Source organism: Rhincodon typus, chromosome 33 (genome assembly GCF_021869965.1).
Source record: "Rhincodon typus isolate 14 chromosome 33, sRhiTyp1.1, whole genome shotgun sequence".
In the NCBI taxonomy this organism is placed as follows: domain Eukaryota; kingdom Metazoa; phylum Chordata; class Chondrichthyes; order Orectolobiformes; family Rhincodontidae; genus Rhincodon; species Rhincodon typus.
The window spans coordinates 1,635,523-1,649,095 of record NC_063364.1 but is presented as its reverse complement, the minus strand read 5'-3'; positions in this window follow the sequence as shown (position 1 = coordinate 1,649,095).

The following is a 13,573-nucleotide window of genomic DNA, read 5'->3' as shown; positions in this document are numbered from 1 at the left end:
ATTGGGCTATGCTTTTCCAAATACGCGTAAATCTTATCCCTAAAAATTTTCTGCAGTAGCCTCACAACCACTGATGTGAGACTCGCCGGTCTATAGTTTCCTGATTATCCCGATTTCCCTTCTTGAACAGTCCTTCCTGAAAATCTCCCGGGTACTTAATTAGGACTTTACTCAGGCACCATTTTCTAATCAAAGTGCGGAGCCAATCTAGGTACCACGCGTCAGGAGAGCAGCTCCACATCATTTCCCTACTGCCACCTTTTTTTTAAGAAACGCAGTGTTATTTGCCATCCAGCAAAAGTGGATTGGAAGGCTTGAGCACCAGCTTAGGTGCATCATCCACCGCACATTAAAATTCAAAATTCCTCAAGGGATGCAAGGGTCGGAACATTTAGTTTTTGTGAATGGCTCCAGCTTAATCAGTTGTAACAACATCCAATTAATACAGCGTAATTATCAAATTACAGCAAATGCCAAAAGAAATTCACAATTTGGTGCCAAATGAACTGAACTAGCAACCATGCTGGTACCTCAGAATAATGCATAGAAGATCCTTCAGAAATGAAAATGATTCAGTTTGCAGAAATAAGTCAAAAACAGCATAATTCCCTGGGGCCAGATGATGTCAAAACTTTTTTTATATAAAGACAAAGCAAAAAGAGGGGTTTTTTGTTTTAGAAAAATATCCAATGGGAATCTTATTACTGCCATGAGCCTCTTCATGGAATCCCTACAGTGTGGAAGCAGGCCATTCAGCCTATCGAATCCACACCACTACTCCAAACAGCATTCCACCCAGACCCACCATTCTAAGCTGTCCCTGTAACCCTGAACTTCCCATAGCTAATTCACCTAGCCTGCACATCCCTGGACTCTACTGGCCAAGCTAAATTGCCCATCGACCAGACCTGCACATTTTTAGACTGAGAGGAACAAGAGCACCCAGAAGAAACCCACACAGACACAGGGAGAATGAGCAAACTCCACGCAGACAGTTGCCCGAGGGTGGAATCGAACCTGGTTCATTGGCACTGTAGCAGTGCTAACCACTGAGACACTGTGCCTCTTGTAGCACCCACTCAATTAAATGCAGGATTTGCAGGACTGAATTAATTCTGAAAGAAAAATACAGATCCTGATACCCAGCTATTAATTGTTGCATATGTTCAAGAGAGTGACATGATCTTGTGGGCAGATAAATTAATAGATCATAACCAGAAAGTAAATAATTGCAACGCTCTGTGTTATTGGCATTGCCCACACACTAGAAGTCTAAAAGGTTCAATCCTCAGTTTAAGGCTCAGCTAACTGAGCAGGTTAGAAACATCCCAAGAAGAGTTATCATTTTACAATTAATAGATTGGTAAATTGAATGAACTAGCTCAGTTCTTGGAATTCACTCTAGGGTAAATGCAAGTGCAACTCATTCCTGCCATCTAATTTGCATTATCTTAAACAGGCTTTGATAAATACCATTGATGTATGCTACAAAGCAGCAAGTGTTTTGTTTAAGGAGCATCATTAGCAACAGACTATTTTTAATTATCAGCAGTTCAAAAACCAAATTAAGTATAAATAACAGTCCAGATAGAACGTGTAAATCCTAGCAGACTCAATGTATGCATTGGCCCTGCTACCTCAAGAGCTGAATGAACGGCCAAGGAAGTCTTCAAGTGATGAGCACCCATTATAAATGTCACAGGGTTCCACGTTCAAATCTCACTCCAGCATCATATTAATGTAGCTCTGCACCTTGTTTTCCTTTGTTGGATTTTTACATTTTTGGTTATAGTGGGCAGTGTTTATTGCTTATTGTTTGTAAATTGGTGATTGGATTTTAAACAAAAAATTTAAATATCCCACCTCCAGCACAAAAACCAAGGCTAACATTCAAAGTGTAGCACTTCCTCAGAATAGCAGTGGCAGAAATGCCACCTTCCAAAGCAGCTATCAAAGTTAGGCCCCCATCTGCCTGCTCCAGTGGATGTAAAGGATCCCATTTGCACTAATTAAACAATTAAGTAGGCAAGAATGTTAGTCCTGGTGTCCTGCACAATACTAATCCTTCAAACAACATCACAGAAAAGCTGGTCTTACCAGGGGGATGGGCAATAAATGCTGGTCAACCCAGCAACACCCATGTCACTAATAACTAAGGGGAGAAAAAACCTTGTTTGTCGTCTGAGAGAGTGTGCTGAGTACAAAATGACCTGTCGCATTTCCTGCATTACATCAATTATACTTCAAAAAGTATTTCAATGGCTTCATAGAGTTTTAAAGTAGCCTTACGATTGTGAAGAGCACTACGTAAATTCGAGTCTTAGTTTGTGAAAATTAGTAAAGACTTTCGCAGTTTTTTCCCCCTGTATAAAAACTTATCTCGTGCAGCTAGTCTTCAGGTTTTCAGCAGCAGCAGCGCGAGCCTGAGTGCTGACGGGAAGGTAAGATTGTGTTTTTTTTCCCCTGCATAAAAACTTAGCTCGTGCAGCAGGCCTTCTTGTTTTCAGCAGCGGGTGTGTGGAGAGAACGCGAGCCAGGAAGGAACTGATATATTTGGGCATTGGCTAAACCCGAAACACTACACGTGTAGTGTCTCCCACCCATCCTCCTCCTCTAACCAAAAAAAAAGACTGTGTGGAGGGTCAGTAAGGTAAGGCTTTTTTTTATTCTTCTGGAAATCTGGAGTAGAGGGAATGGAAGCCAGGGCAGTTGCATGATCCTCTTGCAGGATGTGGGAGGTAAGGGTCACTGCTGGTGTCCCCTCTGACTTCACCTGCAAGAAGTGCACCCAACTCCAGCTCCTCAAAAACCGCATTAAGGAACTGGAGCTGGATGAACTCTGGATCATTCGGGAGGCTGAGGGGGTGATAGAGAGGAATTATAAGGAGGTGGTCACACCCAAGGTACGGGAAAAAGGTAGCCGGGTGACTGTCAGGAAGGGGAAAGGGAATAGGCAGACAGTGCAGGGATCCCCGGTGGTCGTGCCCTTCAATAATAAGTATACCGTTTTGGATACTGTTGTGTGTGTGTGTGGGGGCGGGGACACGACCTACCGGGAAGGCCATAGCGGACAGGTCTCTGGCACTGAGCCTGGCCCTGTGGCACAGAAGGGAAGGGGGGAGAATAGGAGAGCAATTGTAGTGGGGGATTCAATAGTAAGAGGCACAGACAGATAGTTCTGTGGACGTGAATGAGATGAACGGATGGTATGTTGCCTCCCGGGTGCCAGGGTCCGTGATGTCTCGGATCGTGTCTTCAAGATCCTTAAGGGGGAGCGTGAGCAACCAGCAGTCATGGTACACATTCATACTAATGACACAGGTAGAAAAAGGACTGAGAATGTGAAAAACGAGTACAGGGAGTTAGGTTGGAAGCTGAAGTCCAGGACAAACAGGGTCGTTATCTCTGGATTACTACCAGTGCCACGTGATAACAAGGTAAGAAATAGGGAGAGACTGGAGCTAAACACATGGCTACAGGGCTGGTGTCAGAGGGAGGGCTTCCATTATGTGAATAATTGGAGCACATTCTGGGGAAGGTGGGACCTGTACAGTAAGGACGCGTTGCACCTGAACCTGAAGGGCACAAATATCCTGGGAGGGAGGTTTGCTCGAGCTATACAGGATGGCTTAAACTAGTTTGGCAGGGGGTGGGGAACCGGATTTGTAATTTAGAGGATGAGGTATTCAGCCTTCCAACAGACACAACAGGGAGTGAGGTTGTTAATAAAGAAATGCGGTCGATGGAGCATAATTGTGGACACAGATGGTTTGAGGTGTGTAAACTTCAATGCTAGAAGTATTGGAAATAAGGCGGATGAACTTAGAGCATGGGTCAGGAACTACTTGGAACTACGATGTTGTGGCCGTTACAGAAACTTGGGTAACTCAGGGACAGGTATGGTTGTTGGAAGTTCCCGGATTTAGATGCTTTAAAAGAAATAGGGAGGGTGGAAAAAGAGGCTGGGGAGTGGCATTGCTAGTCAGGGCTAGTATAGCAGTTACTGAAAGGCAGTTCGAGAATGATATGTCTACAGAGTTGGTTTGGGTTGAGGTCAGGAACAAGTAGGGAGCAGTCACTTTGTTGGGCGTTTTTTACAGACCCCTTAATAGTTGCAGAGAAGTGGAGGAATGGATTGGGAGGCAGATACTGAAAAGGTGCAGAAGTCACAGGGTTGTAGTCATGGGTGACTTCAACTTTCCAAATGTTGATTGGAAACTTTTTAGTTGTAATAGTTTAGATGGAGAGGATTTTTGTCCAGTGCGTTCAGGAAGGATTCCTGACACAGTATGTGGAGGAGAGGCCACTTTGGATTTGGTGCTTGGCAATGAACCGGGCCAAATGTTAGACCTGTTGGTAGGAGAGCATTTTGGCGGTAGCGATCATAACTCTGTTACTTTTACAATAGTCATGGAAAAGGACAGGTACATACAGAAGGGTAAGGTTTATAATTGGGGGAAGGGTAATTACAATTCTGTGAGGCAAGAACTGGGTAACATAAAATGGGAACAGAGGCTGTCAGGGAAGAGCACTATTGAAATGTGGAGATTGTTTAAGGAATGCGTACTGTGTGTGCTCGATATGTTTGTCCATAGCAGGCAGGGAAGATGCGGTCGAGTGAGGGAGCCTTGGTTCTCAAGAGAGGTCGAACGACTGGTTAAGAGGAAGAAGGATGCTTATGTAAGGTTTAGGAAACAAGGAATGGAAAAGGCTCTAGAGGGATGCAAGTTATCCAGGAAGGAGCTGAAGAAAGGGCTTAGGAGAGCTATATGGGGGCATGAGAAAGCCTTGGCAGATAGGATCAAGGAAAACTCCAAGGCTTTTTACACGTACGTGAGGAATAAGAGAATGACCAGAGAAAGGGTAGGGCCGATCAAGGATTGTAAAGGGAATTTGTGCACAGAGCCTAAAGAGATAGGAGAGGTCCTTAATGAATACTTTTCTTCGGTATTCACAACTGAGAGGAACCTAGTTGTAGAGGAGGACAGTGTGAAACAGGCTGGTAGGCTCAAGGAGGTTGCTGTTCATACGGAAGATGTGCTAGGAATTTTGAGGAACTTGAAGTTAGATAAGTCCCCCGGGCCTGATGGGATTTATCCAAGGATTCTATCGGAAGCGAGGGAAAAGATCGCAGGGCCTTTGGCGATGATCTTTTCGTCCTCACTGTCCACGGGTATAGTGCCGGAAGACTGGAGAGAGGCAAACGTCATTCCCTTGTTCAGAAAAGGGAATGAGAATAACCCTGGAAATTACAGGTCAGTTAGTCTTACATCAGTGGTGGGCAAATTATTGGAAAGGGCTCTGAGAGATAGGATTTATGATCACTTGGAAAGGCACAGTTTGATTCGTGATAGTTGGCATGGATTTGTGAGGGGTAGATCATGCCTCACAAACCTTATTGAATTCTTTGAAGAGGTGACTGAACACGTGGATGAAGGTAGAGCAGTGGATGTGGTATAGATGGATTTAAGTAAGGCGTTTGATAAGGTTCCCCATGGTAGGCTCATGCAGAAGGTAAGGAGGCATGGCATAGGGGGAAATGTGGCAGACTGAATTCAGAATTGGCTGACCCTTAGAAGACAAAGGGTGGTACTGGACGGAAAATATTCAACATGGTGCTCAGTTACAAGTGGTGTACCACAAGGATCTGTTCTGGGTCCTCTTCTATTTGTGATTTTTGTGAATGATTTGGATGAAGGAGTGGAAGGGTGGATTAGTAAGTTCGTGGACGATACGAAGGTGGGTCGCGTTGTGGACAGTGCGGAGGGCTGTTCTAGGTTACAAAGGGACATTGATAGGATTTTGAGCTGGGCTGAGAAGTGGCAGATGGAGTTTAACCCTGAAAAGTGTGAGGTGATTCATTTTGGAAGGAAAAACTTGAAAGCAGAATGCAGCGTTAACGGAAAGATTCTTGGCAGTGTGGAGGAGCAGAGGGATCTTGGGGTTCATGTCCACAGTTCCCTGAAAGCTGCCACCCAGGTGGATAGAGTTGTTAAGAAGGCATATGGTGTGTTAGCTTTCATTAATAGAGGGATTGAGTTCAAGAGCCGTGAAGTTATGCTCCAGTTATACAAAAGCCTGGTTCGGCCACATCTGGAGTATTGTGTCCAGTTCTGGTTGCCTCATTACAGGAAAGATGTGGAAGCGTTGGAAAAGGTGCAGAGGAGATTTACCAGGATGTTGCCTGGAATGGAGGGAAGGTCGTACGAGGAAAGGTTGAGAGAACTAGGGCTTTTCGAAGAACGACGAAGGATGAGAGGTGACTTGATAGAGGTGTACAAAATGATCAGAGGTATGGGTAGAGCGGACAGCCAGAGACTTTTTCCTAGGGTGGAGGTAGCTATTACGAGGGGGCATAGTTTTAAAGTGAGTGGAGGTAGATATAGCGGAGACGTCAGAGGTAGGTTCTTTACTCAGAGTGGTCGGGGCGTGGAATGCATTGCCGGAGAGGGTAGTGGAGTTGGCCTCATTAGGGGCATTTAAGCGGCTATTAGATAGGCATATGGATGATAGTATAAGGTAGGGTTGGAGGTTAGATAGACCTTAGGATTAGGGTAAAAGTTCAGCACAACATCGTGGGCCGAAGGGCCTGTACTTTGCTGTACTGTTCTATGTTCTATGTACTTATTTGAAATTGTAGTCATTGCGCCAAACAAAGCCGATGTCTCAGGAAATTCAGCGAGCTTTCCTTTCTACATAGAGCAAAACATCTCATTGCAGAGCATTTAAAAAAAAAGTCATTCCACTCATTGCCCAACATGGACCATTGCCATTGCAACCAAAAACCACTGACTCAATTCATAGATACCAAAAGGGAAACAAAAGGAGGAACTAAATTACCTGGTCAGTATTGGAAGACTTCCAGGTGAAGACTTCAGGTGAATCTTTCTCAACTAACTTCATCCCATCAAGCTTGGGCCCGAGCCTTTTACTACAATCATTGGTAACAGAACCAGCTGCTTCTCATAAGAGACCAGAACCAAAGTTGTATCCTTAGGGGTAAAGGCTCCCTGGTATCAGTTTTTAGTCTCGCCAAGATCTTGTGCAGACTTAAGGGTTTTGGGGTCCAGAGTGAATTTTGTTAAAGACTAGTTCTGCGATAACTGAAATGGCCATGCCAGTATCAACTTCCATTAGAACCGGGTGACAATTTAACTTGACAGTTATTTTGCTTGGTTCTGATTTGGATGTTGCGAAGCAATTTCACTGTTTCAAACCAGATGTAGGTGGACTTTGCAGGGTATGCATTCTCCTGGATACTGGCCTATGAGTTCTCTTACTCAATTTAGGTCTAGTGGGATTCTTTTGCTGTCTTGAATCTGCATACCAGCAACAACTACAATGGCTTGCTGGACCAGATCCTGAAGAAAATTTTAACCATTTGGCCAAGGCTTGGCTTTGTTTTGGGGTTTTGCGGAGGGCTGACCTGGAGTCCCTGTTCAGGATATGTCCTGAGTGAAGCTATGCAATTGCCTTCATTCATATAGTGTTCCCCAAGCTCAGCCAGACTAGTGAAGGTGTGCAATTCAATCGGAATGCCCTGCAACTCATATGCTTCATTTGCTACATTTTCCAATGATAAAGCCAGCTGTAGTGCCCGTTTGAAGTCCAGTTGGGCTTCAGCTAGTAGGCACTTTTGCATGGTTACATCATTAATTCTGCATAGCAAGCAGTCTCTTAGCATTTCATTAAGGGTTAAACCAAAGTTACATGCCTCTGCCAGTCACCTTTAACCTCATCAAAAATCCTAGCATAGATTCCCCTGGTTTTCAAATTGCCGAATAAAAACAATAGCCTCTCAGAGTGAGAGAAGGCTTGGGGTCAGAATATTCCTTAACTAAATCCGTCAACTCTTTAAAGGTTTTATTATCTGGTGCCTCAGGGAAAGTTAAGCTCCTAATCTGCTGTGGGTCCACAAGCTATTGGGAGAGTCACTCGTTGCTTTTCATCTGTCCCAATATCATTTTCCTGGAAAAAAAATACATTTTTCCACACACCAGGCCCAGTCTTCAGTGTCAGGATCAAATGGGTCAAGCTTTCCAATGCTTACCCAACTCAAAGACAACTGTTGCGAGCAAATTTCCTCAGGAGCGTGCTTTGCTCTCGTCACCACTGAAATAACTTCACAGAGGCCGGTATCCTGTCACCAAGTCAGCTCCCTCAGAGCCAGCTCTCAGAGTGTCAGAATGTCTGACACTCCTGTTTTCTGTGACGGCCAGGGCTCCCTGATTGGGCCAGATTAACATCCCCAATCAGGCAACTCATATTCTATGAGCTTTACTTGGCTGACCTCGTCACAATTACCACAGCTGGTTTTCATGATGGGTTGGGCTGCATTTACACTTGGAGGTTGGAGACAATATGCAAATAGTATAAAGTAAATGTGGTTAAAAACTTAGGCGGACGTAAAACTTATTTTATACGCACTCGTAGAAACTCAGCACCAGGTCATTGTCTACTCCTTCTCTGAAGCATTTCAGCCAATGAACCTTTATTCAATACATTCAAAACTAAAGTCTTCTACCAGCCAGCTCCCCTAGCAAAACACTTCTTTCCATCAATTAAGAATGGTGGCAGGATGCTGAAAAATATCAACCACGTTTTGGACCTTGCAAGTCAAATCTTGATGAAAGCAAACATCATGTACAAAATTCATTGTCGTCTCGAATTTGCCAGCTCAATCTTCGATGGTTGAGGAAAAGAATATAATAAATAGGGATATGGCAGGGTAGGTCAGAACTCTAGAATGCAGATCTTGTTCCACGTGGGAACTCATGATGATTCTCTAATCCTGGTTAACCACACAGTATTGTTGACCACAGCAGCTCATGCATTGGAGCTTGACCAGCAGCTTCTGTCACTGTGACACATCTAAGAGGTTAAGAGTTTTGTGGATAGCATGTTTAAAGATGCAGTCACTTTGCATCTTATAGGTATGCAGGAAGAAGGAAATGAGGTGAAATAACAGGGAGTCAAGAAGAAAGAGGCATATAATGCAGGAATCCTGTGAAGGCATCTCAGTCACCAAACAGTGTTCCATTTTGAATAGTGTTCAGATAAAATCTCTACAGTGAGGAAGCAGGCCAATCCGCTCAGCGAGTCCACACCAACCCTCCGAACAGCATTCCACCCAGACTCACCCCTTATCCTGTCCCTGAAACCCTGCATTCCCCATTCTACTCCACCTAACTTCCACATCCCTGGACACTACGGGCAATTTAGCATAGCCGATTTACCTAACCTGCACATCTTTTGACTGTGGGAGGAAATCAGAGCACCCAGAGGAAACCCACACAGACACAGGGAAAATGTGCAAACTCCACACAGTTGCCCAAGGGTGGAATTGAACCTGGGTCCCTGGCCACCATGTTACCCTATTGTGATGTGGGTGTGGGTCCAAGCACCATGGCAGGCAATGGAAATTGGATTCAACAGGGATGTCAAGCGGCACTCTTTCAGAAATAACCTCCTCACAGACACTCTGTTTGAATTCAACTCAGCACCTGATCTCTTTAAGTCTTGGTCCAAACACGGATAAAAGAACTGAATTCCAGAAAGTGGACTGCACTTGGCATCAGGGCTGCATTTGACTGTGTGGCATTAAAGAAACCTACTAAAAACTGGAGTCAATGGGAATCAAGGTGAAAACTGTCCATTGATGAGAGTCATACCTTACACAAAAGGAAGATCATTGTGGTCAATCACTGCAGCTCCAGGACATCAAGAGTTCCTCAGGTCTCTGACCAATCCCTCCATCAGAAGGTCAAAAGAAGGAATGTTCATTGATGGTTACATAATAGAGTCATACTGCACAACTTCAGCTCATTGAGTCTGTGCCAACCTATCTACACTAATTTCTCAGTCCAGCATTTGGCCCGTAGCCCTCCGTGAACAACATGTCAAATGCTTATTCACATACTTCTTAGAATTTGTGAGATATCCTGCCTTTACTACCCTCCCAGGAAGTGCATTTCAGATCCCCACTGCCTTCTGGATGAAAACAATTTTCCTCAAGTCCCCACTGAACCTTCTGCCCTCCACCTTAAAATTACAATACCTCATTATTGACCCTTCAACTACAGGCAACAGCTTCTTCCTTCCATCCTGCCCATGCCCCTCATAATTGTATACATCTCAGTCAGGCCCCCTCACCCTTCTTTGCTCTAAAGAATGTCCATCTAGCCTCACTTCATTGCTAAAATGCACCCTTGCCATCCTCAGCTGTGTTCAATATGAAGGAGTACTGACTCGTCAGCTGAGAGAGGATGGCACACGGTAATCAGCAGAGGTTTCCTTGCCCATGTTTAACCTGAAGCCATGAGACTTCAGTGTTGAGGACTCCCAGGACAATCCCATCCTGACTGTATACCACTGTGCCACCACTACTACTGTCTGTACTCCTGGTGGGACAGGACATATCCAGGGATGGTAATGGTGATGTCTGGGACGTTGTCTTTCAGGTATGATTCCATGAGTATGACTATGTCAGGCTGTTGCTTGACTAGTCTGTGAAACAGCTGTCTCAATTTTGGCATTACCCCCCAGATGTTAGTGAGGGAGACCTTACAGGGTTAACAAGGCTATTTCTGTCGTGGTCGTTTCTGGTTCCTGGGTGATGCCAGGTGGTCTGTCCAGTTTCATGTCTTTCTTGAAACTTTCTAGCAATTGATCCTACTGAATGGCAATTTCAGAGGGCAGTTAAGAGTCAACCATATTGCTGTGGGTCTGGAGTCACATATCGGCCAGACCAGGTGAGGATGGCAGATTTCCTTCCCTGAAGGACATTAATGAACTAGTTGGGTTTTTCTGACGATCGATTAATGGTTTTATGGTCATCAGTAGATTCTTAATTCCAGATATTTTTTTGTTGAATTCAAATTCAACCATCTGCCGTGGCGGGATTCAAACCCAGAAAATTAGCAGAGTTTCTGAATTAATAGTCAAGAAATAATACCACTAGGCATACCTCCCTTTAATTCCACATTTTCATGAATTCCATGTTTCAGTGCATGCCCTCAACTCATCTATCTGAACTATAATGCTCATTACATTGAAGTAGAAGCCATCCAGCCTCATAATGAAACTCAACATGGCTAAACTCTCTCTTGGGTCTTGGTTCCTTTGCTATATTGCTCCCTGTCCCTATCATACTGACGTTATGTGTTCCCTTCCCCCACCCAAGCTGGTTTAAACTCCTCCAAACACCACTAGCAAACCAATATGCAAGCATGTTGGTCCCACTCTGTTTCAGGTGTAGACCATCGCCAGAAATAGTCCTAGTGATCCAAAAATCTAAAACCCTCCTTTCAACACCAACTCTTGAGCCACATATTCATCTGTCCGATGTTCAGCACCATTTGCGACTCCTCGGATAATGATGTAACCCATGTCCGTATGCAGCAAAACCTGGACAAAATTCTGGCTTGGGTTGATACATGGCAAGTACTATTCAAACCACACATGCCAGGTAACCTACCACTGATATTTAATGGCATTACCATCCCTATATCCTCCACTATCAACATCCTGGGGGTTATCATTGACTAGAAACTGAACTAAATCAGCCAAAACTACTTTGGCTACAAACACAGGGCAGACACTACAAAGATACTGCAGTGAGCAACTCTCTCATGTCTCTCCAATGCTTTTTCACTAGCTACACAGCACAATCAGGAGTGTGATGGAATACTCTCAACTTCTCTGGACAAGTGCAGTTTCAACGACACTCAAGAAGCTCATTCAGGATAAACTGACCCATTTGATTGCTATGCTAAACATCACCTTCAATATTGGTTCATTCACCATTGATGCACAGTTGCAGCAGTATCAGTCATTTACAAGATGCACTGTAGCAATTCACACAGGTTCTTTCAACAGGACCTTTCAGACTTGTGATGGCCTATTAGTATTATCACTGGCCTGTCAATCCAGAGACCCAGATAATGTTCTCAGACCAGACTTCAAATCCTGCTACGGTAGATGGCAGAATTTGAATTCAATAAAATTCTGGAGCGGCATGGTGTCTCAGTGGTCAGCAATCGGGACCTGGGTTCGATTCCTCAGACGACTGTCTGTGTGGAGTTTGCACATTATCCCTGTATCTGCACGGGCTTCCTCCAGTTGTTCTGGTTTTCTCCCACAGTCCAAAGATGTGCAGGTTAGGTGGATTGGCCATGCACATCCCTGGACAATTTTGCAAGCTAGTTGAATTAGCCTTGGGAAATGCAGATATGGGTCAGGTGGGATGCTTTTCAGACAGTTGGTGTGGACTCGATGGACTGAGTGGCCTAATTCCACACCGTAAGGATTCTAAGATGATTCTATGTCACATAGTCACATAGTACTGAGACATAGTGAAAAGTGTTGTTTTGCATGCTGTACAGGCAAATAATACTGTACATAAGTACATCACGGTAATAGAACAGAATGCAGAATATAGTGTTACAGATACAAAGAACGTGCAGAGAAAGATCAACTTTAAAATATGACAGGTGCATTCAAAAGTCTGATAATAGGGAAGAAGCTTTTCTTCAATCTATTGGTATGTGTTTTCAAACTTTCATACCTTTTATATTTACATCTGCCTGATGGAAAAGGGTGGAAGAGAATAAAATTGTGGTGGGAGGGGTCTTTGATTATGTTGATTGCTTTCCCGAAGCAGTGGGAAGTATTGATAGAGTCGGTGGATGGAAGGCTGGTTTGCATGATGGACTGGGCTGCGTTCACAACTACCTGTTATTTCTTGCAGTCTTGGGCAGAGCAGTTATCATACCAACCTGTGTTGCATCGAGATGGGATGCTTTCTTCGGTGCATCTATAAAAGTTGGCAACAGTCATTGTGGACATGCCAAATTTCTTTAGTCTTCTGAGGAAGTACAGACTGACAGCAGACTATGTACCACACCATGCCGATGTGAAGAATGCCCTAGACGAGACTTACACCGCCACAAACACGTCAGAGATAAAATTCCCCAAGGCCCTCTTCGTTGTGGCCAGCGAACCAATCTCGAGCAGGTGATGCCAAAATACCACCAACACATCTCCTGCCCCACCAGAGGACCGAACATTCTGGACCACTGCTACACAACCATCAAAGACACCAATCGCTCAATATCCTGTCCACACTTTGGAAAATCCGACCACAGCGCTGTGTTCCTCCTCCCAGCTTACAAGCAGAAGCTGAAATGGGAGAATCCTTCATGAAACGAAGTACCATGCTGGTCCAAGGCAGCAGAAACTATCGCCGGGACAGCTTGGACTCGGTGGACTGATTCATAGATTTAGAGTCATAGATTCCCAACAGCGTGGAAACAGGCCATTCGGCCCATCAAGTCCACACCGCCCCTCCGAAGACCATCCCACCCAGACCTGTTCCCCTACCCCTGTATTTTCCCACGTCTAACCCACCTAACCTAAACACCCCTGGGCACTATGGAAAATTTAGCATAGCCAATCCACCTACCCCACACACCTGTGAACTGTGGGAGGACACCGGAGCACCCGGAGGAAACCCATGCAGACACGGGGAAGAACGTGCCAACTCTACACAGACAGTCGCCCAAGGCTGGAATCG